Genomic DNA, 25,330 nt, shown 5'->3' with positions numbered 1-25,330 from the left:
CCGCTGTCTTCTTTCCTTGGGAGTAAGAGATGGAAAAAATAGAGATGCTAACAGAGGATAATAATCTAGGAGAAGCTGACAGCAGTTCACCCTCAATGGTTCAGATGTCAAAGGCTAAAAGAGGGTCACAGAAATTAATAATAACGTTTGTGAAAAGGCGAATAAGACATGTTCAAGGTTTAAAGCTGTACCTCCGGATGCAGCTGTGACAGGACCATAAGAATTAGTCCAATTAAAAGTGGTAATTGCTTTGCTAATTTCTCCGTTTAATTTCTCAGAGTATAGGAAAGAGTGGGAGCATAATTGGCGAAATGCTTTAACCCTTCAGTGTCTTAATTTCTTCCTTTACCTCCTCTCTACTGATGTCTGTGCTCTCTGCATAATAGCTCATCTGAGCTTCCCAACATCAAGTCATCACCTCTGATTTTTTTGGAGCTTAAAAATTTCAGAGTTATTAGTTTTTTCTGAAACTTTTTTCTCTGAATGTTTTGTCACATAGCCTGTTGGTTTATAATAAATGGCAATTGCAGTCTAATAGTGGGATATACAGCAAGTAAATTCATTTATTCTTTATCATCACGGCAGACAATTAAAATGTAAGGCCCTTCATATTTTTAAAAGAAAATAAAGAGCCATGAAGCTCTCACTATTCTCAATTTTCCATCTTTCAAAATAGCAAAAGAGAAAAATTTATACATAATTGTGGGAATGTATTTGTGGGTGGTTGAGTGACATCTGAAAAAAACAAGGAGACATACCATCACCTACTATGGTGCACTAGTGAATGTGGCAGGTCATAGCCTTGTTGCTTTTAGTCTAATACAAGACATTTCACCCTGTTTCAAAGAGCTGATATAGCATCTGTTATGCATCACTAACAATGTAAGTTCTTTTTGAAAGGATTGACATCCAGGAGGTGTCATTGAAGTTGTGACACATTCATGTCACATTGGAGTAATTTAATAATAATGAGTTTTAGATATGTAAATGGTGTTCACATTTCAAAATTCTTTTTGTGAAAGCTGTCGTAAATGCAATCTGAAAACCAAACAATCATATATGCAAAACCTGCAGTTCTTTCCCTGCAAAACACTGATGCTATGCAAGATCCTTCATTGCACAACGGAAGGGGATCTACGGTGTGTGATAATTGAGACCATTGGTGGTGATGACACCTGAAAAGGTTTACAAAGCTCCAATTAAAGAGAAGTTATGTACCTTTTGATTTAATTATATTTATATAGTACAAAATAATAACAATAGTCTAGAGTTACTTTATATTAAAAAGTTAAAAACCCTGTACCATTATAGATAGAAACCCAATAAGAAAATGATAAAAGTCTCCCCTGTGAGAATGCATAAAGCAAGACAGTTACAGGGTATCCCTAGGATGGCTCAAGTTACACACGAGGCTAAGCAACAATTAGCATTATCAATAAAAAAGACAACCTACCAATAAGTGATACAAAATATCTACAGTATGCTCACAGAACACTCAGAATTGCATATTCATGCTGAATAAGGACCTTTTTTTGTTCTTAAAAGTCACATTTCTTTGTGGCATGGATTTAAGTAGCTATAGAAAACAGTGGCATACTGACATAATTGGATGAAGTAATTTCTGTGTAACTCTCCCCTCTATGGCATCTTCTGTTGTATTATGACCTGGTGACTACATGAGGCCAGTGAAGTCAACTCTTTGTCATATTTATTTGAATCTATTTAAAGGAAACTTTTGTTTTGTGATGGTGTCTCATCTGCTGACAGTAGCCATTAGCTTAGCAGAAATACTAGCACACAGATTGGTCCTGCTGGTGGTATAATGGTGGGTCCAAGGATTGATACTGTGGATGCCATCTATTAATTTCCCTTCCGCTTATCCAATCCAGAAAGACAGCCAACCTTACCCTAATGTAACCCCTCCTAACCGCATGTCTTTGGACTGTGGGAGCTGTACACAGAGAGAGAACATGCAAACCCCTCATGTAAAACCCCGGGCGAATGGTGTGTTTGAACTAAGGACCTTCTTGCTGTGAGACTAAAGTGCTAACCATCTCAACACTCCACTTTTTAATTTTTTGGTTAAGTTCTATTCAGTTCAGATTCATATATACAGCGCCAAATCACAACAACCGTTGCCTCGAGGGGCTTTATATTGTAAGGTTGACCTCACAATAATACATACAGAAAAAACTCCAACAATCATATGACCCCCTATGAGCAAGCACTTTGCCGACAGTGGGAGGAAAAACTCCCTTTTAACAGGAAGAAACCTCCAGCAGAACCAGGTTCAGGGAGGGGCGGCCATCTGCTACGACCGGTTGGGGTTTCTCAATAATAAAAAAGGAAAAAAGGCTAAAGTTTGGCCACAACATGGCCAATACTTATGCAATTGTGAAAGCGTTATATCTCTGCAACTGCAACACAAACTGATGGATTTTTTTTGTCATTATCTATATAATCATATGACCCCCTATGAGCAAAGACTTTGGCCCATACAGCAAGAGATAAAAATATGACTTTAATATGTTACAGAGATTTCTGCCTCATGTGTAGCTGTTTCTAAATTATATGGCTCATGTTTTTCTAAATGAAGACACATGACCCAGTGCGTCTGTGCCTCATTAATAGTTTCTGGACAGCAATGGATTTTAATCGCACATGAATTGGATACATAGGCAGCCAATTTTTGTTGTTAGCAATATCAATCAGTTGACCGTAGGAAAGCTGTAAAAAAATCATCAGTGTTACCCTTTAAGCATTAAATACCTAGTGCGTTCTGCTTTCAGCTCACCACAGCCACTGAAAACTGCCTCATCATTGCCACATATTTCCAGTGCTGGAAGAACGGTAAGAATGGCTTTTTTCCCCTTATTAATCATCATGTCATTCTGTGGTGACTGGACATTACTATTGCAGGGTCAGCGAGAAGGATTTCCCTCACAATACAGTTGTGCCTGACTTGATTATAGTGCATACACATGTCAGAAAATATTCTGGGAACAAATGAATTTTCTCTTCTGCTCTAGCTGACAAGGTGGTCAGCTCTGTAATTTGTTCCCGTCTAGCTCAAAGTGTTCAGAGTAGGCAGTCCATTGAATTCCCATCCGTCATGGTTAGTTACACGCTTGTCAGCTGCTCTCCCACTGCCCAGCAGTCTAGCCATCACCCCTGACCTGGAAGCATTATATCTAAATCACATTACATGGCCTTGTGTTCTTTAGTTCCCTTTTGAAGTCACCAGAGTGAGACATCTGTCCGGCCCTGTTTGACTTTTCTTCCCACTCAGCCACCACATCTTGATTAGCTGATCTGATTTTGTGCGTGGGTGTGTGTCTGCTTGGGTGTATCTATGTTTGTGTGCGTTCTCGCAGTGTGTGCGTCTATATTTGAGTTGGCAGAGAGGGACTTGTTTGCTGGCTAAGATGATTGATGGGCTGATGGGAAGATAATATGCTGAGAACGACAACCAAAAGGACCTTGAATTCATTTATTGTGACGATAATGAATCTGAGAGAAAATCCTTGTGTTTGTTCATTAGCTATTAAGACTGGATGACACAGCCTTCCTGGCACTGTCAGCCACAGATGTCCCTCACTGAAGGATTCTGCAGCACCTGAGTCCTTCCTGGCTAATAAGGTTGTAATTAGCAGAGCGACAAGAGATGCACAGCCCTGAACAAGCTTTTCAATTAAAAAAGGGAGAAAAAAATACAAGCGAGCATTTTCTGTTCATTTTTAAATCAAGAAAATTGAAGCTCCACATCTAGTTTTATTCCTATAAGTAACATGTAGCCTCAGAGTATATGCATAACTTGCAAGTGTGGTGCAAGAGCTCAAGATGAAGCAAATTTCAATCGTAATTTCTGCACAGAATTTAATTCGAACGAATCTGAGAGATTGTTTGTCTAAAATTTGTAACAACACTGACGGGAAACTGGTCTCAGTTGTCTAGAGTCCTTGTAACCTTTAAGTGAATATGGGTGAGTGTACATACAGGAGCATCCCCTTTCATGTCCTGCGTTTGAGAGTTTTGACCAAGAAGCAGAAGGAAGAAGAGAGGAAAAGTCAATTGAATTTTTTCTTCTTCTTTTTTTTTGCAATGTAAAAGTGAAGGTGGAGGTGGAAGAAAAGATCTGTGTCTCTTAACACGAGGTCATCACCCTGACCTGCAGCTAGAAACACTGTGCCGTTGGATGGTTTTACTTGTATTCCTCTGGAAAAACTAATTAGCCTCACAGCACTTGACCCCAACCTTCTTTCCACATACAGGCTGAGCACCGTGTGTGTGTGTGTGTTGCTCAATGTGTTGTCACTTCATTGCATGCTTCCACATGGAAACACAAAATCATTTGTGTGATCAGTACCATTAGGCCAAACAAAACAAACACTGCAGATACGTCTGCTGCCTCAAAGATTTTGCTCACAAAGCCAAAGTTTGACATTTGAACAAACAAAGCTGAGTGCTATCAACTGCAGGACAAAATGAGATGCATCACTTCAGTTTCAGCTGGAACTTATTTATTGTGAATGGCAGACGGACGATGAATGTATAAACAAGAAAATTCTCTAACCACTTTTCATGCATCTCAACGGTATATTTGGCAGGTGATAAATATACAACCTTTACACCACCTAAGGTAGACTGAGCTTTAAGTGGCGTCTCATATTGTTGAAAATATTTTTTACATTTTATTCCACGAGTCACAGCGAATGGCGTAAACCTGATATCATTTGTAAACTAATGATGTTACCTTTCACTTGAGACGTCTTTGATGTTTTTTATTACATCATCTGTTTTTATTTTTTCTTTAACTGTATATACGGTTAAGGCCGCATGTTATTGTGAGCTGGCATTTGCTGCCCCTGAGATCCCATGGAAATGTGCTGGATAAAAAGTGAAAAATATCACTCTCTCAGTCTGGAGAAGAAGGCCTGCTAAAGATAGGCTTGCATTCCTGTAAGGACAGGTTAGGTGAATCCAAGGATAAGAAAATCTTTTGAGTAGGAGTCTGTTATTGAGAGAGTAGTAAGACTCAGGTTGTGTCTGGTGTGTTTGCATTTCTTCATCAAACACAAAAAGAGATATACTTGAATAAAAGCAGTCTCCATTAGTAGCTGAGAGGACCATGTGCTTTATGTCTGCATGTGACTGGATTTACATTTATGCAATTGTGCAGTACTGTGCAAAAGTCTGACACTATCCCTCATGTCGTTCACAGGCATACTACCCCTTATTCATTTTTATTTTGCTACCGAGAAATCCAGAGATGTTATTTTTAAAGTGGTCTTGAGCTATAGTTTTCCAGGCTTTTTCCATACATTCAGTCCAGTCTTTGTTCCTGGCTTTTCAGAGGAATTTTTTTTGTTTTTCTTTTTTTGTTAACTCAGTTAACGCTGACCTACGAGTCAATCAAGCATAAAGAACCAAACTCAAAGGAAAAACCAGTGTTGTGTCTACACGTCACAGACAATTTATCAAATAACTAATTCTAATTCTAAATTTTGTCTTTAGGCTTTTAATTATTAGCAGCCTATTATACAATTTTAAAAAAAAATTCTTTATCTGAATCTGAACAGTTCAACAGCCATAAGGTAGTATTCTTGCACTAATGAGGTGATTCCCGAAGTGCTATTAACTGAAAACTTGGCATATATGAGCACGGTGTTCATTGCATTCTTCAAAAGATTTGAGGAAAGTGGACAAGAAGAGGACAAAAGAAAAGATGACAGGCCTCTAAAACGATCTACAGCAGATTAACAATATCTGAAAGTGATGTACTCAAGAAATGGAAAAAAAAGAGTTGAGTCAGGACCTCACACGGGACCTGAGAGACTCATTTGGCCCTTCATTCGACCCATCTGCTGTTAGCTGAAGCCTCATCAGAAATGGCCCCAGTTCAGTAAAAGCAAACCTGGACAGAAAAACACACACTGGTACACTATCAGTCATGGACTGACCTCCCTAGAGCCCGGACCTCAACATTATTGAAGCTGTGTGGGATCGTCTTTTCACAGAGCTGAACAAAAGGTAGTCAACATCCAAATAAGAGCCTTGAATGTCCTTCAAGAAGCCTGGAGAACTATTCCTGAGGACTAGTTAAAGAAAGTTTGCCTAAGAGAGTTCAGGCTCTGTTGAAGGATACAGGTGGTCATACATTAGAACTGAACAAACTGCCTTATATACTTTTTTCCACTTGCCACTTTCCTAGAAAATAAAAGAACAGACAGACAGCTTTTGCACAGTACATATTTCATCATCGTAAACGAATTTGTGATAATTGTGTTGATTTTTCCAAAACAACACAATTATGGGTATTTTTGTTCCATCTAATTTTTTTTCATACCACATAACTGACAGGCCTATATATTATATAATGATTGCGTCACAACTAAATTAATGACACACTTGAATTGAAAACAGAATCTTAAAGTAACTATTTCGAAACAATATTAAATAAAATTTCAGCAATCAGAAATTTAATGTCATGCAAGATGGAAAACTTTATCTAAGGGACAAGTCTGAAAAGGTGCTATTGTTCAAAAATTGAGATAAGTTGTTTACAAGATAAGATAAGATATCAGATTTTGTTGCGTCACTGAATTGTATTTCATGCATTTGCAATGTTGTTTTTAGAAACTGTCAGTCCAATGAAGGGCCGCTTAATTGAAATACTAAGTTAAAGCTGTTTTTTTCTTTTCAGTATAATTCCAACCATTTGTCTCCGAGCTTCCTGTAGCTTACCTCCCTATGTGTCTTTGTGGACCTTTGAGTACTTGCTCTTATTTCTTTATTCTGGTTGTATCTGCAGGTTTCTGTGTCTCTGTTATTTTAACTCAAATATGTTTTATGTACGTTGAAAGAATAATGTGTCACAGCTGTGACTTTCAGGTTGGCACCAAACCTTTTCGCGGTGTCTGAATGACATACAGTAGAAATTTAAAAACCCCTAGGGCACCAATCATTTTAAGGATTGTGAGTTAGTATCCACATAAACTGAAAATAAACATTTTAATGAATTAAAAAGTGTCTTACTGATTTAAAAAAAAGGGAAATGTTTGCATATTAACCTCAGTTTTTCAGTTATGGACAAAAAAACATTTTAACAGTTGGGGACTTCAGATACAGTAATTTTGCATGTCACATGTCATGTTGCACATTTTAGCACATTTCAATTCACTTTTATGGACATGCTGCATAGCACCTTATTGACACCAATTGCCACATTACATAATAAAAGACTATTTATTTATTTATTTATTCTTTTCTCAAACTTTCAGAAACACCAAGGGGCACACTTTGTACAAATAAACAAACATGATGGGAAATTATCTCAAAGTGAAAGCTATAATCTTTCAAATAGTGACCCTACAAGATATCCAGTTTTTCCCAGACTGTTTTGTAAGCAATCAAGTTATTTCAAGGTCAATTAATGTATACTATGGGCATAAAGAAATAGCGTAGTACTAAAGTTAGTTTAGTACTTCCATTCTTTGGGGACCAATTTCTAACCACTTGTTATGAAACGTGTGCAGAAGGGACTTACTCCAAATGGCCAGCAGCGGGAACAACTCAAAAAAAGCAAGTCAGGTTGTATAGATATTATGTAAACAATCCTGTAAACACTTTCATGATTAGTGTGAATTGCTATTTTTGACTCTTATCAGGCATGATGTTGATTTTGTGAATAAGGGTAATTTTTTGAATAAAATAGACAATGAAGCAGAAAAGGATGCGACTACCTTGTCACTGACATGTAGCTACTGTATGAGTGTGCCGTACACTCGGTTTCTAGGGGTGTTTTCACACCTGCGCTGTTAGCTATTCAGTCCATTTAAATCGAACTCTGATTCATTTCCCCCTCGAAACGATTCCTTTGTGCACATGTGAAGACGGTAATCAAACTCGGGTACAGGACAAAACAAATGCACCAAGACATGTTGGATGAGGCGGTCTTGGTCTTTCCAAATGAACGCCACAATAGTTTACTTTATGATGAGATTGTTATCCAACTTCTATCCAACCCAGCTACCAGGTGTATACCTCGAGTTTGAGCTAAATGCCTTCCTGTAGCCAGGTATGCTTTGAATTCTGAGTACCACAGATGTGCAGAGTTCACAAACTAGCAACGAGCCATAAAATCAATGTTAATTCTCCATGCAACTAGTCTAGAACATGGCACCTTCTTCCCATGTTTACTTTTGTCATGCTCGGCACACAACAAAATTCAATTCAATTCAATTTTATTTATTTAGCAGTAATACACAATGACAGTTGCTTCAAGGTGCTTTATATTTTAAGGTAAAGAACCTACAATAATACAGAGAAAACAACCAACAACGAGATGACATGTCATTAAAATTTCTCTCCTCTTTCTATTGATATGTGACACATTAATGTAAAATACAAAGGCATTAAAATTACTTGGCTCACTCCAAACAAGACCGAAAATGTTCTGTGACACAAAGAATTCACTTCCGCCTGCTTTGTAGATGTTCTCTACAAAAGAGGATTAGGGCCACTGGAAAAAAAAGTGACTTTTTTTCTTTTTCTCCAGAATTCTGAGGAAAAAAAATCAGAATTCTGATATTAAAGTCAAAATTTAATCTCAGAATACTGACTTTTTTCTCGGAATTCCAACTTTAATCTCGGAATTCTGACTTTTTCTCAGACTTCTGGAGAAGAAGAAAAAAAAAAGACGTGCCCACTTTTTTTCTCTTCCGTCGTCCTCACACCACCAGACCAAATAAAAAATATATACATATATTGATTTCTAAGATTAAGCTTATTAGATTCTTAATAACCTGCTGATTGGTTTACTGATATTAACACTGTTTACGTCTCTGTTTTTATGTGTGCGATCGAATGGAATCCACGTGTCAACCAAAATGAAAGAAAGAAAGAGTTTCCTTAAACCCACATTCACTAGCAACAAGAATACACACACCACTTCTATATTCTTCTATTGTGGTGCTCTGAGTCCAAGGCCATGTGCCATTCAGGCTGGGCTCTCACGACTTTCATCCAAATCTCTGTCGCCTTCAATTAGTATTTAACTCATGAGACTCAGTCAGTGTTTCCTTGTTCACCAAAATAACTGGGAATTCAATTTCTCCCTGCCACTCTCTCACAATAGGCAGTGGACTGGGTTAAAGACAACCTCAAAATGATACAGAGTCCTTGCAATCATCTGCTCCTCCAGTCTTCCTCTGTCCTCCAGTGTTTTGTTTTTTCGTCTTTTCCGTGCTCTCCGTTTCCACTCATTCATGTCTTCATTGGGCTGTTGAAGCAGATCTTACAAATTCATTTTCTGAATCTTCAACAATGTTACAGACTGTCTCCTTCTTCTTTTTTGTCATTTTAAACATGAAAACCTACGCCTGAAAATGAGCAGCAGGAAGAACAGAAGAACGCGCATCAGTGATTCAGTGAGAACCCTGCTGACAGATTATGTCATGGACTCGACAAGTATTCACCGTTAACCCAAGTTTTGGTGAATTATAAACAAATTAACTGGTAATTCTGAAAGAATTAGTCAATCATAGATTATTATTATGCTCACAGATTACATTTTTAATAGGACATTTTACAGCTAACAAAGTCTCTAGTTTAAGCCTGTTATGTACAAACTAAATATTTTGGGGTTGCAGAAAGACATTTTAAGATTTCCCTTTAAGCACTGGGGAAAAATTCTGTCTTTATAAACCAAATGCAGATTTAAAAAAAAACATTGATTATATCATATGAAATTTATCTTATTACTCTTTTGATGTAGTGCTTAAAATTTCTGTCTATAGATTTTCCATTTTTTGAGTCATTTTTAGCTAGCGTCTCAAAAATAAGTTCATAACTTTTTCTTTTTCAAATATTTAGAAATAACAACTCGTGCAGGCAGGCAGCAGAACATACTCTTTGCAAACTTGTGATTTTATTGTGTGACGATTCTTATTTTGATTTTACATTTATTTTAAAAAAAAGTTTCTATATTTTAGCATTATTGATGAGTTGACGTAGATAGAGACAGGAAGTACAATGAGAAAACGTGTCACAAAGGATCTTTTCAACTGTCACCACATATATATACACTATTACCACTGTGCCCTCTGATTTGTCACAGTCTAAGCATCATGTTCTCGGCCAAATCGAAGGATTCTTTTTCAATTCCCCTGCGCACAATAACAGAACTATAAGCAGCAAAGGCAGCCATGAACCTGCTGGGCTGTGGACGTGTTGCCCTGTTGTTTATTTCATCACAAAATGAAGAACAACTTAGAATAAAACTTACCTATGCAGTAATAATGTGATATATTTTTGTCAAGGTACGCTATTGTTTCAAGTCATTTGTTGTGATGTTTTGGTGCTGCGGATGCTTGTTGAAATATAGGAAAAGTACACTTAGACACCTCAAAGCCTGCTGCATGTAGTGGAAACATTCATATTGCTATTATGTTTTCTGTCATTCATTACTACCTGCTGATTTAATAGCTTCCTGTGGAAAACGATAGATTCTGTTAAGTTTAGGTTGCTGGGATAGATCATACAAGTATATGTGTTCACAGTGTTGAACAGAAATAAACAGAGATTTATTTTGGTTCAGCTAAATATCTGCTCCACCATCATCAACCCCACATACATGCACATATGTGACGTTGGGAAATATCACGAGTTTTATCTTCAGAATGTGGTTTCTCTTCAATATAATGTAACAAAAGAAAGAAACTTTCATCACAATGTTCAGGATATTTGCTCTGTAATCTGGCTAATTGATGATCAAGATCAAACTAAACTGCCAACATTAATATTGTGTTAATAAATGTGTTGTTTTGGTTCTCCTCATGTCTTCTGATTGTGAGTGACTGGACAGTGTGCTGCTGCTTTTCCTCATATTGCTATATTATGATTAAATATATATAGTTGTCGTTGTTGCCACTCTGTTGTTTTCATGTGAGGGATGATGTTGTTGATGTCTTCCACAATACGTTTAATTTGCGGGTTAACTCCCACATAGTCCACAGTTTGTTTACTGCTTGTTTGCAGCCTTGAACACTATATAATACTCAAACTTGGTCTGCAGCAACGTTGCTGCAATCTTCTGCATGTAAATAACAACTCGAGAGTCTTCATGTGGAATGGTCCATACTGCCATGGTTATACGCATGCTTTTTAGCGCTTTGTCCTTTTCAAGCTTTGCAGGGCCACGTGCCATTCAAGGTGAACGCACCTCTGCAGTAGGTATCTGCTTATGGACACAGGCGTTACAGGCTATAACAACTGTTGAATCAGTCATTCAAATCATCTGTCTAACGGAGTTCATCTAGTAGTAATCACTATCCCATTTAATCAGCAAATGATTGTCTTTAATTGCCTTGTACTAAACTATCAAAAACATAATAAAGAGTCTAAACTTCTCAAAACAAATGCATACATGTAACAAGAACACAGATACATGCACATACACACATACTGGTCCATCAAACCGCTCTCCATCTGTATATCCAAGGGTCTCCTGTGACCTTCCTCCCAACAAGGCCAAGGGATATTCATACTGATTTATTCAAAGGGACGGTTCTCATTCAATTTTCTCCATATTCATAAGCGTGTTTCGCACCCCCGCTCTCGTTTTCCTTTTCAGCTTTAAATTAAAGGTACAGGAACGAGCTAGGCCTTTCATCTAGGGCTGGGGTTGGAGGGGCGTGGGAGGAAAGCAAAGGCGTGTGTGTGAATGTGTGTGTGTGTGTGTGTGTGTCTGTGTTGGGTGAGGAGAGGTGGAGCGGCGTGGGGGGACGTCGGGCAAAGGGAGGAGAGGGATTGCTAGTGGTGAGACTCTCTCCACTCTGTATTTATTAGCCCCCACTCCCTCCTCTTTACTCCCCTCATCCCTCACCCCACCTCTTCTCCCCTCCTCCTCCTCTCGCGACGACACCTGGTGAAAAATGATTCATTAATTCAAAAAGCAGCATTTTTGAAAGCCCTATTTCAAAGGCATCAACAGGACAGAGAGAGGAGTTGAGTGGGGCAGGGTGAGCCGGGAGAGCTGAGCGAACGGGAGGAGGATGGAAGAGGTGGAGGAGGCAGAGAAGGGCAGGGGAAGGCAGAGCCAAGGTGTTTGAAGGTGTAGAGTGCACTTCAAGTTTCTGTCATGGCAAAGCTCAAGCTTGGGAGGAAGGAACAGGAATTAAAGAGAAGGTAACAAGGATACCTTGGATTTGCTGCAAATTTTGCAAGCTTTTACTTGCAATAACATGACAGACTGTCTGCAGCATTACAGTTATAGGGCTAAATGTATTCATCCAAATCTAATCAGATAGAGTAAATTACTTTTTTTTTGCATTAAAAAATCGTATTCCACCTATTGGGTACATCAGAAGATTCTGAAAGTCACCGTGACTATGATGTATTCACTAACACACACACATTTATACACACTAGCAGTAAACACTAACGGCGGGATCATGTGTCGGCCACTCCCAGTCCAGCTGAATCTTTCATACGGCTGCAGATGATGTGGTTAATTATAGATGGCAGGACAAGCCGGGATCCTTAGCCTCAATTAGACAAGGCCACAGGGTTACTGACCTGCACAGCAACTGTCAGTGCCTGTTACACACTACACATGGCCGGTGACAGCGAGAGGGTCTGGGGGTGGAGGGCAGGGCTGGGTTACAAGGGCTTCTACAGTCTGCTTTTCTTTTCCAGGAAAAAAAACAAACCCAAGCGAAATAGTACCCCCCGCCACCCACCCAACACGCACCAACACACACCAACACACACAATCAAAAACTCACAAATGAAAATACAGTGGTCTCAAATGAAGGCTGATTTTGTAATCAGTGGAATTAATCTCATTATTAGCTTATTACTGTTGCCTGATTGTGTGTTCTGTGTGTGTGTGTGTGTGTGTCATTTGTAGCACTGTTGACATGTTTTACTTTTGTCGGATTATGATATTATTTTATGCCATGTTAGACCCCTAACTAAAGATTGTGAATTATTATGTAGTTTTAGTTTGCATTATGCTCCTGAATTAGAAGAAGGTGATAACTATTACATTTGGTAAACTGATTTGCATTACATTAGACTGCTGATTTATTGTGAATGAATGATATTGTTTTATGATGCATTATACTGCTGAGTAATAAGAAATACTGTTTGCAGAAAATCATCGCCTTATTTGTCTGGTTAGAAGAGAACAGAGCATACTGCCCCATCTCAGCAGGAGCAGATAAACAGGGAGCCAAGGTCGTAGCTTAGGCGCTGTGTGAGAAAGAATGTGAATGTTTAGGCTTTTATGATTAGGTGGGGGCCACTAGAGGCTATAAGAGTTTGATCAAGGCTCCACCATTTTGAGATCTGATGCTGTCTGCTGTATGGTGTCCATCTCCCACGCGTGTGTTCATTAAATCATCGTTTGACTTGACCCGGCCGGACCAGTGTGGTTATTTTTGGTTTTCCTCTTGTATCCATCCCCAATATTTGAATCCGTAACACTTTCTTAATTTATTAATTAACATCATGCAATGAGCAGAAAACAAAACCAAATCAAATCACCACGTGGTGTGATCACCCTTTGCTGCTAAATCAGCATCTGTTTACACCTGGAATTAAAATTTGTCTCCACGTGTCCCCTGTGATGATTTCTAGTTAAATCTGATTTTCCTGCTCTGTATGCAAATAAACACATAGCCTGCATTACCTCCATTTGCAGCAACCAGCACGGGAGTCCTGCGTGGGTCCATTTTTGTAGAAAAGCAGAAATCTAAGCTTTTTGTTACAGCCAACATATCACACGTTTAGCCTTATCCATTTGTTTATTCATCTGTATACGAGCTTGGACAGCACATGTGTCTACTGTGAAATTTCTGCCTGCGAAGGACCATGCTAATGCAAATTTACATGAGACAGTATTTATTACATACAGAACACAACATATGACAAACTGTGCAAGGGTCCTCTAACCCTAATCCTTTCCAAAATGGTGCTCACAGTCAAAGTACAACGAAAGTATGAAATGTTTAGATTTTTCGTTAAGGGGTATTAGGACATAATAAAAATCATCTGGTGTTAGCAGGTGTTAATATTTGGTAAATGCAACTTCGAATTAACAATAAAACATGACATATTCCTAAATGTCATTATCTATTTAGAAAAAAATGAAGCCTAAAAAGAAGCAGTGTGTGAAAAATGAAGTACTCCCTTACATGGGTATTAAGAGGGTAAGTAACAGCCAAGTGGTGCTGCTAATCAAATGCAATTTTTTAATTGATCATCAGCAAATGTAGCCATCTTTATAAAAGTTAAAGTTTAGCAGTTTGCAGGTCTGGAGTATTTCAGGTGTGTCTTAACGCAATGCCAAAGGGGAAAGACATTAACAATAATCTTAGAGAAGCAACAGTTGCTGCCCAACAATATGTGGAAGGTTATAAGGTCATTCCCAGATAATTTGAAGTCCATCATTCCAGAGTGCGAAAGATTTTCCACAAGTGGAAAACAGTCGTCATTCTCCCTAGGAGTGGATGTCCCAGCAAATTCATGCAAAGGTTAGATACCCAAATGTTCAGAGAAACTGTAGAACTACCTCTCAGATTCTTTTAGCCTTAGTTATCATATAAAGTATTAAAGTTTATGACAACCCAGTTAGAAAAAGTATGGCTTAATTAAACACATTTGAATATTTACGTGTTCAAATGTAAATACTTATGGGCTTATGTGTGCAAAGTTGCTTCTGAACAAACTACATGACATTTGGAATAATGTCCTCTGGACAAACAAGACCAAAGTGGGGATGCATATTAGCACAAACACCCCAACTGTGAAGCGCGGTGGTGGAAGGGTGATGATTTGGGCCAGTTTTGCAACCACAGGACCTGGGCACCTTGCAGTCACTGAGTCAAACATGAACTCCTCTGTATACCGAAGTATTGTCAAATGTGAAGCCTTCTGTCTGACAGATAAACCTGGTCTGAAATTGGGCCATGCAACACGACAACGATCCCAAACACTGCAGCAAATCTATAACAGAATGGCTGAAAAAGAAAATAATCAAGGTGTTGCAAAGGTCAAATCAAAGTCCAAATAGGTCTTTACAACTATGTGAGAGACTAATAAAGTCACACAGAAAATTATTACTTCAAGTTAAAAGTGGTTCAACAAGCTTTGGAATCTCTGAGTGTGTCTTTAGTTTCTCACACAGTGGTTCTACATTTTTGATGAATTTTGTTGGACAAATATTGCCACAGTGTCATACGTCATGTTTTGTTCGACTCACGTTGTATTAACTTAATTTTAAGACCTGTTAAGGTGAAGATCGTTTTTTGTTATAGTCTGCCTTAGTGAAGTGACACGGGGTCCTTTTTAAATGACTGTATACTTCAAAAATGCACTCAGTGTAATTAAGAACCCTAAAGAATTATAGAAGTAAATCCCATGGGGTGACTTCAGCACTTACAGGGTAAGAGTGGGGAAAAAATAATTAGGAAACAAATAAATTGGTCTGCCCTTTCAAGAGAGATTCAAAAGTCTTTTTGGCTATAGGTCATACAGGGCTGGGCGGCCCAACTAAAATGTTCCAAACACAAAAAGACAATAAGAAACACTATCAGCCGTGGCTACTAATCACTGTATATCACAAATATAAAAGAAAATAAAGATCAAACAACTTATTTAACAGAACTAAACATTTTTAATATAAAAAATCTCAAAAACGTATTTCAAGCAAGACAATAACATTAACTCTTTACTTGCTACAATTTTTGCATCTCAAAGCAAGCAAGCCCCTGAAAAGCCTCTCATAACACATACAAATGTTGAAAAGGATTACTGCATCAAGTTCTGTTAAACAAGCCACTCCTAAGACATTTTCTGAGCTTTCACAGAAAAGAAATACTTTCCTTTTCTCCAAAGTCAGTGAGCTCACAAGAGAAAACCGAGAGCTGCCACTAGTTATTCTGTGGTGTAAGATTTTTGGATGGCACTCACTTCCACAGAAGCTTCATCTGCTTAGTAACGCTCCCCCTCACCCAGTTTTGATCTGTCTACATAGCGTTTTCTGTTTTGTTGATCATTAGAATATGTTGACTAAGGCTATTTTATCATGTAAGTGGCCTGTATGTCTCTATTTCTAAAAGTGATGTTTGTAAGTGTAAGCAGGGAACATGATATTTTTCCTGCTAACACACCAATGTAGAAGATATGAAGCGATCATCTAAAGCTGTTTCAAGCTGTAATGTCAAACATAAACCTTTGGTGTATTTATTTATTATATAACGATAACTATGCCACATCACTAAAAAAAAAGATCAGCAAGGAAAGAAACCAGCCTGCAGTGTTGGTAATAAAGTCAAAAGAAAAGAGGCATTTTTAGTAGAGGAACAAAGTTTGGGGTGGATGGATGGGTCATGCATGATCTCTCCCTGTACCTAACCAAGCTTGTGGGTACAAATATCAAATGTTAACTACAGTGTCTGACTGTGATTTGGAAATGATTGGAAACCACAGATAAATTTCAGTTTATGGTGACATCATAGCACCCTGAGTCATTCCAGGAAACAATGATTAATGACTGATTTTGTAACACATGCTACAATTTGCAGGATTTCTTCAAAGAAACATCATCATACAAACCAAAATCCAGTTCTGCTAACAAAGGCTAAGTAGAACTGACTTGGTAGGAGAAATTTCTTCTTATATGTCGTAAATCCAAGATAAAAAAAACAAACACATTACTACTGACATTTCTGTGCACTCACCTTTAGTTGTACTTCTAAATAAAGAAGTTAGATGTGTTTGAACTGCTGGCATTTGTTCAAACTGCTGAATGCGATGTCACTGTAACTAAAACAAAACCTGCAAATATGAGACCCAAGTTACAAAAGTTGACTTGAATTTTCATTTTCAAAAGTGCAAGAAAGTCCAATAAAAGTTCTATTTAAGTTAAAAGAAGCCAAATAATTCCACGCACAATGTACAAACTGCTTTTTGTGTCACTGTCAAAACTCACTGTGTAAAATTTTCTTTTACCGTGTAACCCATTGTTGTGACCTCCAGCAGTCTGCTATGAAAGCATCCAAGTATAATCATTAGCATCTACCACACATCAGCACAGAGCATTGATATTTGCCATGTTTTTTTCTCACGGAGGTAGCTATTGGTGTAGTATGTCCCATTCCCAGGGTGTCTCTCGGAATACTGTCTCTGGGAACAAAACCAGGCAAATAGCCCTGAAATCTATCATATAATGATCCAACCCTAATGACTATGGCTTCAGGAGTAGGACAGTCCTTCAGTTAATCGCTGCTGTCTACCTTCACCTCTGTATCTTGTAATTACCGTGTCCTCCTGGGCCCCCCTGTGTTACTTCTGCACTCCCCCACCACTTCATCCTTCCATCTACTATCTACTGTACAGAAAAAAATTTCCTCTTAAAGGGAAAGAAAAAAATTGGGGTTGTGTGGTGGCAACTTTTGAGGCAATTATTTTGCTAGAACATGAGAGGATGCAATATGAGCACGCTAATTTTTCATTTCTCGATCAGAACCGCAGCACGAGCCGCTGCCTCTCACGATAAAAACTGGCCTCATTCTGGCTCTGCTCCCAATTCACCTCCTCCTGCTCTCTCACTGCTGCCTTACCTGTGCTCGGCTACGTCTGTCTGTGCAGGTGAGTGAGAGCCAAACCACCTTTGGGACTTGCTGATTAGGGTATTAAAAATAAATGCGCACTTTTGGGGTGGGGGGTTGGTGGCTCAGCGGTATATATTTCTGTTAATTTTTCTCCTCCCCCGCTCCTCCCCCCCTCCCCTCTCTCCCTTGTAGTGACTGATCTGGCAGAATATGATAGCATGGGCTGTCACGGTAATAATTAGGCCTATTTTCCGTGAGGTCATCTTACAGTGACGCTGGGCGGCTGTGGTTCACACACAGGGTGCTCTATGCTATTCCTGCCCCAGAGCCCCCAGGATATGATCGTCCACACAGGGCAACAAAGAATCACTCCGCAGCAAATGAGCGAAACATAAAACACCTACAATCTGATATGGACTGTGGTTCCCAACACTTAAAACGCTGGGAGAGTTTACCTTACTGGGCTTTTTTGGGAGGGGGGAGGGGGTACAAATCAAACAGCCTTTTACTAAATTATCTGCAAGTCTGAAATATTAAACAAGATTTGTAGCAGGATTAAGGTGTCAAGGGAGTACAAAGGGCGAGCCTGGGTATATTTGTTGGTACACGGCTGCCGAGTAATTGAATAAGAAACTTTACATCTGGGTTTAAACAAAACCTGAAAGTGTGAGGTAGACATGAGAGTATCTGATAATGGTTTTGTTACCAGAAAGCCAACTGTGCCAAGTCAGAGCGCAACATATTTCAGTTCCATTCAAAACACTCCCTGGTTGGGTCAACAGCTGCAGGCTAGAATTAGAAATCAATTATTCAGCTTCGACAAGCTCATTAAGTCCCTGAATAGGATTTTCTGTTCTGAGTCTGCCTGCTCATTTCTCCTAGCTTGCAGTTTCTAATTAGTATTTCTCTTCTCTTTAAAGTTTGATGGGAGTTTGGGTAAAAATGTGGGCATTGACTTAACACTCACAGGGCTCTCTGAACGGTATCATTATCTGTAGAAGAGGCTGTATCGGTACATTGGAAGACCACTAAGGTTGTTTGCTTTCAGTTTGGGTACCATCTAATGATTGGTGTCATCAGGCTAAATTAGGCATTAATAATCAAAGGAGTGTAATCTGGATAAATTAAGTATTAAAAATCAAAGGATGACTGGAAATTATCACACGCAGTAAATGAAGCAGCACTAATCTGCAGTAAGAAAGAGGGCACGAGGCCAGCAAAGTCTTTGAGACGGAAAAAAGGAGGGATGTGTGCTGGCAAATGCATTTATAGTCAGTACTTGCTGAAAGACTACTCTGTGCTAAAATGATTGATGTTGTCATAGAAACATCCATCCACTCCATTTGACAGCATCCTTCGAGTGAAGCCAGACATAAGCTTGCATTTCATAATGTTGCCTACATCACCTACGCTTGCAAGAAGGCATATTTGCAAACCCATTCCCCCGTCCATCCCTTGTTCTCTTTCACCGCGCTGCCTTCTCCCATCCCTCCCTCTCTCTTTTCCCTCTCTTTCTCTCCTCCCTTCCTCTCCTCTCCACATTGTGTGTGTCTATCTGATCCCGTGGCCTTTTGTTGCGCTATGAAAGGCCTGATGCCACACTCATTATTTTCTCCTTTATCTCTCTCCCCACTGCTCTGATTAGAACAGTCGCCCCTGACAGACGCCCTCAGCCAGCTCCTATCCATTACAGTGTGTGCGCGTGTGTGTGTGTGTGTGTGTGTACGCGTGTATGTGTGAGTGAGTGAAAGAGAGACATGTGAAGCTACTCACCTATATAAATCATAAGTGTTTTCAGCATACTAAATGTCTGTGTTCCAAATGAGGATATATACATATTACATATTACATACATATTACATAAAGGCTAAAATATGAGAAGAAGAAAAAAATACTTTATTTAAAAATTATCTAAAGGTTTATATTGAATAAGACTGCACTTGCTTCTTCGTATGCACACTCACACACACTCGTACACACACACACCATGGGAAAAGTGACTGGCTCTATAAAACTGTGGTGGGATAAAGTCTGAATATTGATGGGAACTGCTTAGCTTTAAACGCCCAAGCATGCATGTGTGAATGTATTAAAAAAAACTTCTTTCAGTGACACAAACACAAGGAAACGCACACACACGCACACACACACACACACACACACACACACAAATATATATCAAAGTACATTCCAGTTAAACGCAGTGCCTGTTATGTCAATGATGATTCCAGGGATTCTCTGTAGACATAAACGCACTCCAATAACAGTGTAATATGATGTGTCGCATACACAAAGTGAGCAGAAACTCTGCAGAGAGCATTAAATGCATCAGTCACTAATCTCTAATAAGCCGTTTACAGTTAGAGATTTAATTTATGCACAAATCAGTCCTGCTGACTTATAGGAAATGCTTTTAAATGTTTTCAGATACATGTAAAATAGAGCAAAATGCCTTTTTTTTACACATATAATATTCTCTTATAGGTGCTTGTCTTCCCAGAGTAGTCTGAATATGTCATTATCTATTAAATTGTATTATTATGCAAAATGAGGCAGAAATTTGATGAAACTCAGATGGATTCACCTGAGTTAATGGAATATGGGTTTAAGAGGGAACTAATTATCCCAGTTTAGCAGGGAGTGAATGCATTTCTTTGCAAGGCCTGATTTTGAATGTAAACATTAATGGCCTCCTTGATTAGCATAAGAATGGTGCGTTATTGTCCTGCTCACTCTGCATCCTATTGGATATGCATCTGTGTTGCTCTAGACACACACACACACACACACAGACCACAAGCTTTAATACACTTATTACCTGTCTTATCTACGAACAATGCCATTTTTGTTTTTATTGTCTTGCTAATCCATAAAATTCATTTCTCCAATCAAATTACAGTTTTAAGGCCCAATGACATAATTGGGAGCTTCAATTTTTGTGCACAAGACAAGACAAAAAATAAACAAACAAAAAGAACAAGTTCAAACTTTTGAGGTAAAGCATAATATTCCATATTAGTTGAAGTGGCAGAGTCATTGTGATGCTGGTCTTTCGTGTCTATGCTTCCTTTGGTTGGCGTTTATCTACAGAATGTATTAGAGGGCTAAGTGTTAAAGTATAAACAATGCAAAACAAAAAAAGGGGAAGGGCTGTTAGGGGAGTAAAGAAACATGGGACTCAGGTGAAGAGTTAAATTAAGAAATGAGGGTGATGAGGAGAGTTAAAGGGCAGGTGAAGAAGGAAGGCTTTGACTTGGGGCCTCCCGGGGACGATGACCTTATTTCAAATTCTGGGTGAGGGACTATAGTTCGGCAACTGAGGAGCCCCCCCTCTGTCTCAGACACACACACACAAACACAATCAAACACACTTTCAAGGCTGAGTTCGGAAATAGAGAGCCCCCCTGAAGTCCTGCAGCTCCTCAAAGGCCAAGCTGCTGCTGCCGTTGTTAGTAAAGCTACACAATAGCTTACACATACAATACTCCTTCAAGGTTCAACTTCACATCCTAGTGACAACAAAGACACTAAATTCTTCTCACTACTCAGTTTCCAAAAAGAAAAGAAAAGCAAAGAAAAAAGTTGTGATACAGGATGTGTAAATAGAAAAAGAATGCTATGTTTGCAAATCATTTGAAATCCATATTTAAGTGGCAATCACATTAAACTGAATTAGCAAAAAGTCCGTAACAAGAATGTGTATAAAAGGATGCTTGTTTCTCAGAAGTAAAGATGAGAAGAGGTTTACTACTGTGTGAAACTGCTCAGGCAAATACTTCAACAACTGAAGAAGCATAGTTCTCCATGTATGGCTGCCAAAAATTGGGGTGTTTCTTATGTATGGTATATAATGTTATTAAAAGAAATCTCTGGACAAATGGTAAAAGTCAAAAAAACAATATTTAACTGCAGTAATCCTCCATCCCTTGAGCAGCACAGCATTAAAAACAGACTTGATGGTGTAGTGGAAATCATTGCATTGCAGGAAGTCTCATTGTCATTGGCACAAATGGTTGCTGGATCCAGAAGCACTGCAGCCTTCTCTGGGCCCAAGCTAATAAGATGGACTGAGGTAAAGTGGAAATCTGTCCTGTGATCTGATCGATCAAAATCTGAAAATCTTTTGGGAAATTATGGATACTGCATCCTCTTGGTTAAAGAGGAAAATGTGTTGTCAGCATACAGCTCTGTGGATCAGGCTCATTTGGATATTTGTGATTTATTTTGCACTGTTACTGAACAGTTTTCATGATGTATTGTCCTGCTGGGGGAGGCTGCTGCCAGTGGGGAGTATTGTACCAACCAGACAGTCTTTCTTACTTTAGTAAGTAAGTGCTAAACTACCTTCAGCAAGGCTGAGATTATGTGTAGATTTGGAGCACAAATCTACAAACAATCTTCAAGCTTCAAGCCTTGTAAAACAGCTAATTAGCAGTGAAAAAAACCCCAAGAAAATGACACAATACATTGTCATTGATGTTTTACATCTACAAAACTGGTTACCAATGGCTCAGATGGATTAGAAGACATCATGGGATTTGTGAGTGTGAAGGAGGGAGCAGAGAGGAAGCATTCCAAGGGTTTGCTTAAGTCCTTTCCAGTGACCTACCAGCAGATAAGAAATAATAGAGATAAACTGTGTAAAAGGTGGGACTAGTCACTGTAACATAGATCTACTGGTTTGTGCGCACCTGTTTTGAAGCCTGTAGTTGGCATTTAGGCAATTGCTCATCTAGCTTTAGTGCTTGTTTGGGTATTTTTATAAACTTGAATTCGGGCTGGAACCTGGTTGAGAATGCTGTGGACACCCATAAGGTAAAAACTCATCAGCCACACCATTATGGTTACAAAAATGAATGCCATGTTGTGTGAAAGAAGACTTGAAGTTTGGGACTTTGACCGTAAACTTGTAAACCCTGAAGCTTGTTTCACACACAGTTTCACAATAACCGAAAATGTTTTGGAGGCATTCAGGTCACAGACAGTCAGTGAACTAATGGGTGGATTACACGAACAGAAATGTCTTGCCTCTGTCTTACCAGTTGTACCGATGCAAAGACTAATCCACCAATTTTCACCACCATTTACACTATCAGTGATGACCTCAAATGCCAATTAACACCAGTGTGTGCAAATAAAGTGGTCGAATATCAGTGTTAACCTACAGAGGCTGCTCTTTGCAACTTTTGTCAGATCCTGGGTGAAGCAAGCACAGAAGAAAACCTTTATTCCAGGTAGCGTGGCCTATTTTCATGATTACCAAGAAAGCTTGAAAACAGAAAATGTGTGTCATTAGTTCAGGATAATACTGAAAACTATGTGTATCATCCTGTTTGGTGCATCATACAGATAGCACTGTATATAAATATTGAAATAAACTACAAATTAGTGTAAAGATCTTTTTTTTTTTTTTTTTAAAAGTTACTCAGACTTTGGTTTCTCTGCAGTGAGCAGCGCTTGTGGCTTTCTTTTCACGTCTCTCACTTTTCATTTCTCCCAACATTGGTTTCCTGTCAACCATCTTCCTTATCTTTACCTCTGTCACTCTGTTTTGCTACAGCCAGAGCAATTTGTGCTGAAAAGTGTAAAAACATGCATCAATGGCTGAATGGGACTGCGGAGTACATCAGTGCTAACAAGGTCTAAGTGCCAAAGTGGTTAACTAGGAGTCTGCCTTCACCGCCGTCCTCCCTCACAGTCATGCCAGCTCGCTCTCAGTCATCTACATTCCCTGAACCAGCCTCATGTCTCCTTAATTTTCACCATTTTCGGTCTCGTCAGTCTCTATATACTGCCCAAAGTCTAACATGACAGATTTCACTATCATCAAAGAAAGATTTTCCATTAATGGGCCCTGACCTTGTCTGACTACTGTACTTAAAAACCTTCTCTGCTGCAAGGCACACTCTCCCTGAATCACTCCTTGACCCACACCCCCACACCCAACCACTCCACACCCCAACTTTCCATTTCACCTGTCTCCTCACCATAATCTCCCATTTTTCCCCCCTCCTCCGTAAATTTTCTGCTCCTCTCACCTTACAAGAGCCCCCCTCTGTTGTTTGTGGAGGCTTGCCTGATAGCCATTAGTGTTACACCCTATTACATCAGTAATGACTGACTGTGAGCTCTAATTAGAGATGTGTTAGGGAGAGCTGACTTACCCCCTCCTCCTCCTCCTCCTCCTGCTTCTGCTTTTCCGCAAAGCTGTTTCTGTGACTCCATCGCCGTGGCGACACCATTAGCACAGCACCTCTAAGAGTTGCAACTCCTGACTGTTAAAACCATTATGTTCATTACAGACCAATCAGAGGGGAAGGTGTTATGGCTAATTGATAAGCTGAACAATGCATAAAATCTTGTCTCTAATTGCCCTGCGGGAAAAGGAGAAAGCACCCTGGGAGAAAGAGACAGTGAGAGAATGAAAGAGAGGAAGTGAGGAAGCGGCTGGCGTACTAATTTCAAAATCTGATATTTTTTCACTCGAATAATTTAGGCTTACAATATGTCTTCATCCAAACATGCTGTAGATTCCCCCCCTCTTTCTTGAATAATGGGATGTTTCTTCTGGGTTTGTCATCTGTGATAAGATGATTATCTGAAAGGTCTGTGGCACATTGTGAAGAGAGTCTCGCCTTCTCTGCTGGAGTAGGTAATCCTGGGTAATAGCATTATGGACACAGTGTTTTCCTAAAGCCCATGATTATCCGCTGCTGTTTGCTGTGGGATTGACATTGGCCTTCTTGGTCTCTCTCTCACTTGCTCTTTCTCTCTCCCCTCTCTTCTCCTCTCTCTCTCTTTTTACTCACTCTTTTTCTCACTTTTCTCTCTCTTTATGTCATCCTGTCTCTGACTCACCACTCCATCAAACCCTTATATGCTCTTCTCTCACGGTTCTAACAAGAGAAGAAGATGAAAATAGAGCACATGGAGCAACAAAAGAACAAATTGCTTGTAGACAAGAGTGCCCCAGATTTGAATGACATGTTATGTTCTCTTTGTCAAAAAAAACAGGGGGGAAAAAGAAAAAATACACACTTTCACTTTGGCAGTTTGGGGTTACCATCCTGCTTGAGACTCAATAAAGACATTAAGCTATTTACTGAAAAACATTTTGAAATCCTACATATAAACCAGGTTAACTATTCTAAACACCGCCTCTCCACCCATGCAACAGATGATACATCACATTAAATCGCTGACTGAGGTCTTCATAAATTTAAGTGCCATATGATTGCGATTTGAGATAGACAGAATGAACTGAACTAAGACCTCTGCTTTTAGCCAATTGGCTCACTTTTTTCCCCTCAACGCTTTTAGGTCTGAACTTGATCTTATCTCCCACTCGGGCTGTCTCACCTAGCCTCACACTGCACCCCACCCCACCTACTCTCTCACCCAGCCACTTTTACTTAGCTTGCCACTCTGTGTCAATCTCCCACTGATGTGGTTTATTTGTAGTGCTTATTTGATGCAACACATCTCGCAAAATATTCACCGGCGAATCGGTAAAACCTGACAGCGCGGAGAAGTTGTTTTAATCTGCAATGTGGCTTCTCTTTGTCCTGGGAAGAAAGTAGATTTAGAAAAAAGGAAATGTTGGTTAACCACCAGTGGTTTAACGCGATAAGCCAGTGGGTGCCCTTCTAAACTGATTAGGTTACTAAACAATAATGAAGCATTCCTAGAGCATTTTTATTGGCAATGAATGA

At 39.2% G+C, this 25,330-nt stretch overlaps 1 protein-coding gene across 3 annotated transcripts in view; it reads left to right on the top strand.

Annotated features, from left to right (window-relative positions):
* The window catches only part of arhgef7a (Rho guanine nucleotide exchange factor (GEF) 7a), a 127,231-nt gene that overhangs the window by 85,084 nt on the left and 16,817 nt on the right, over window positions 1–25,330 (top strand). The gene's annotated exons all lie outside the window — the stretch shown is intronic.

This window comes from Neolamprologus multifasciatus, chromosome 16, assembly GCF_963576455.1.
Source record: "Neolamprologus multifasciatus chromosome 16, fNeoMul1.2, whole genome shotgun sequence".
NCBI classification, from domain to species: domain Eukaryota; kingdom Metazoa; phylum Chordata; class Actinopteri; order Cichliformes; family Cichlidae; genus Neolamprologus; species Neolamprologus multifasciatus.
The sequence above is the reverse complement of the archived record's forward strand: the minus strand, read 5'-3'. Positions and strand labels throughout refer to the sequence as shown.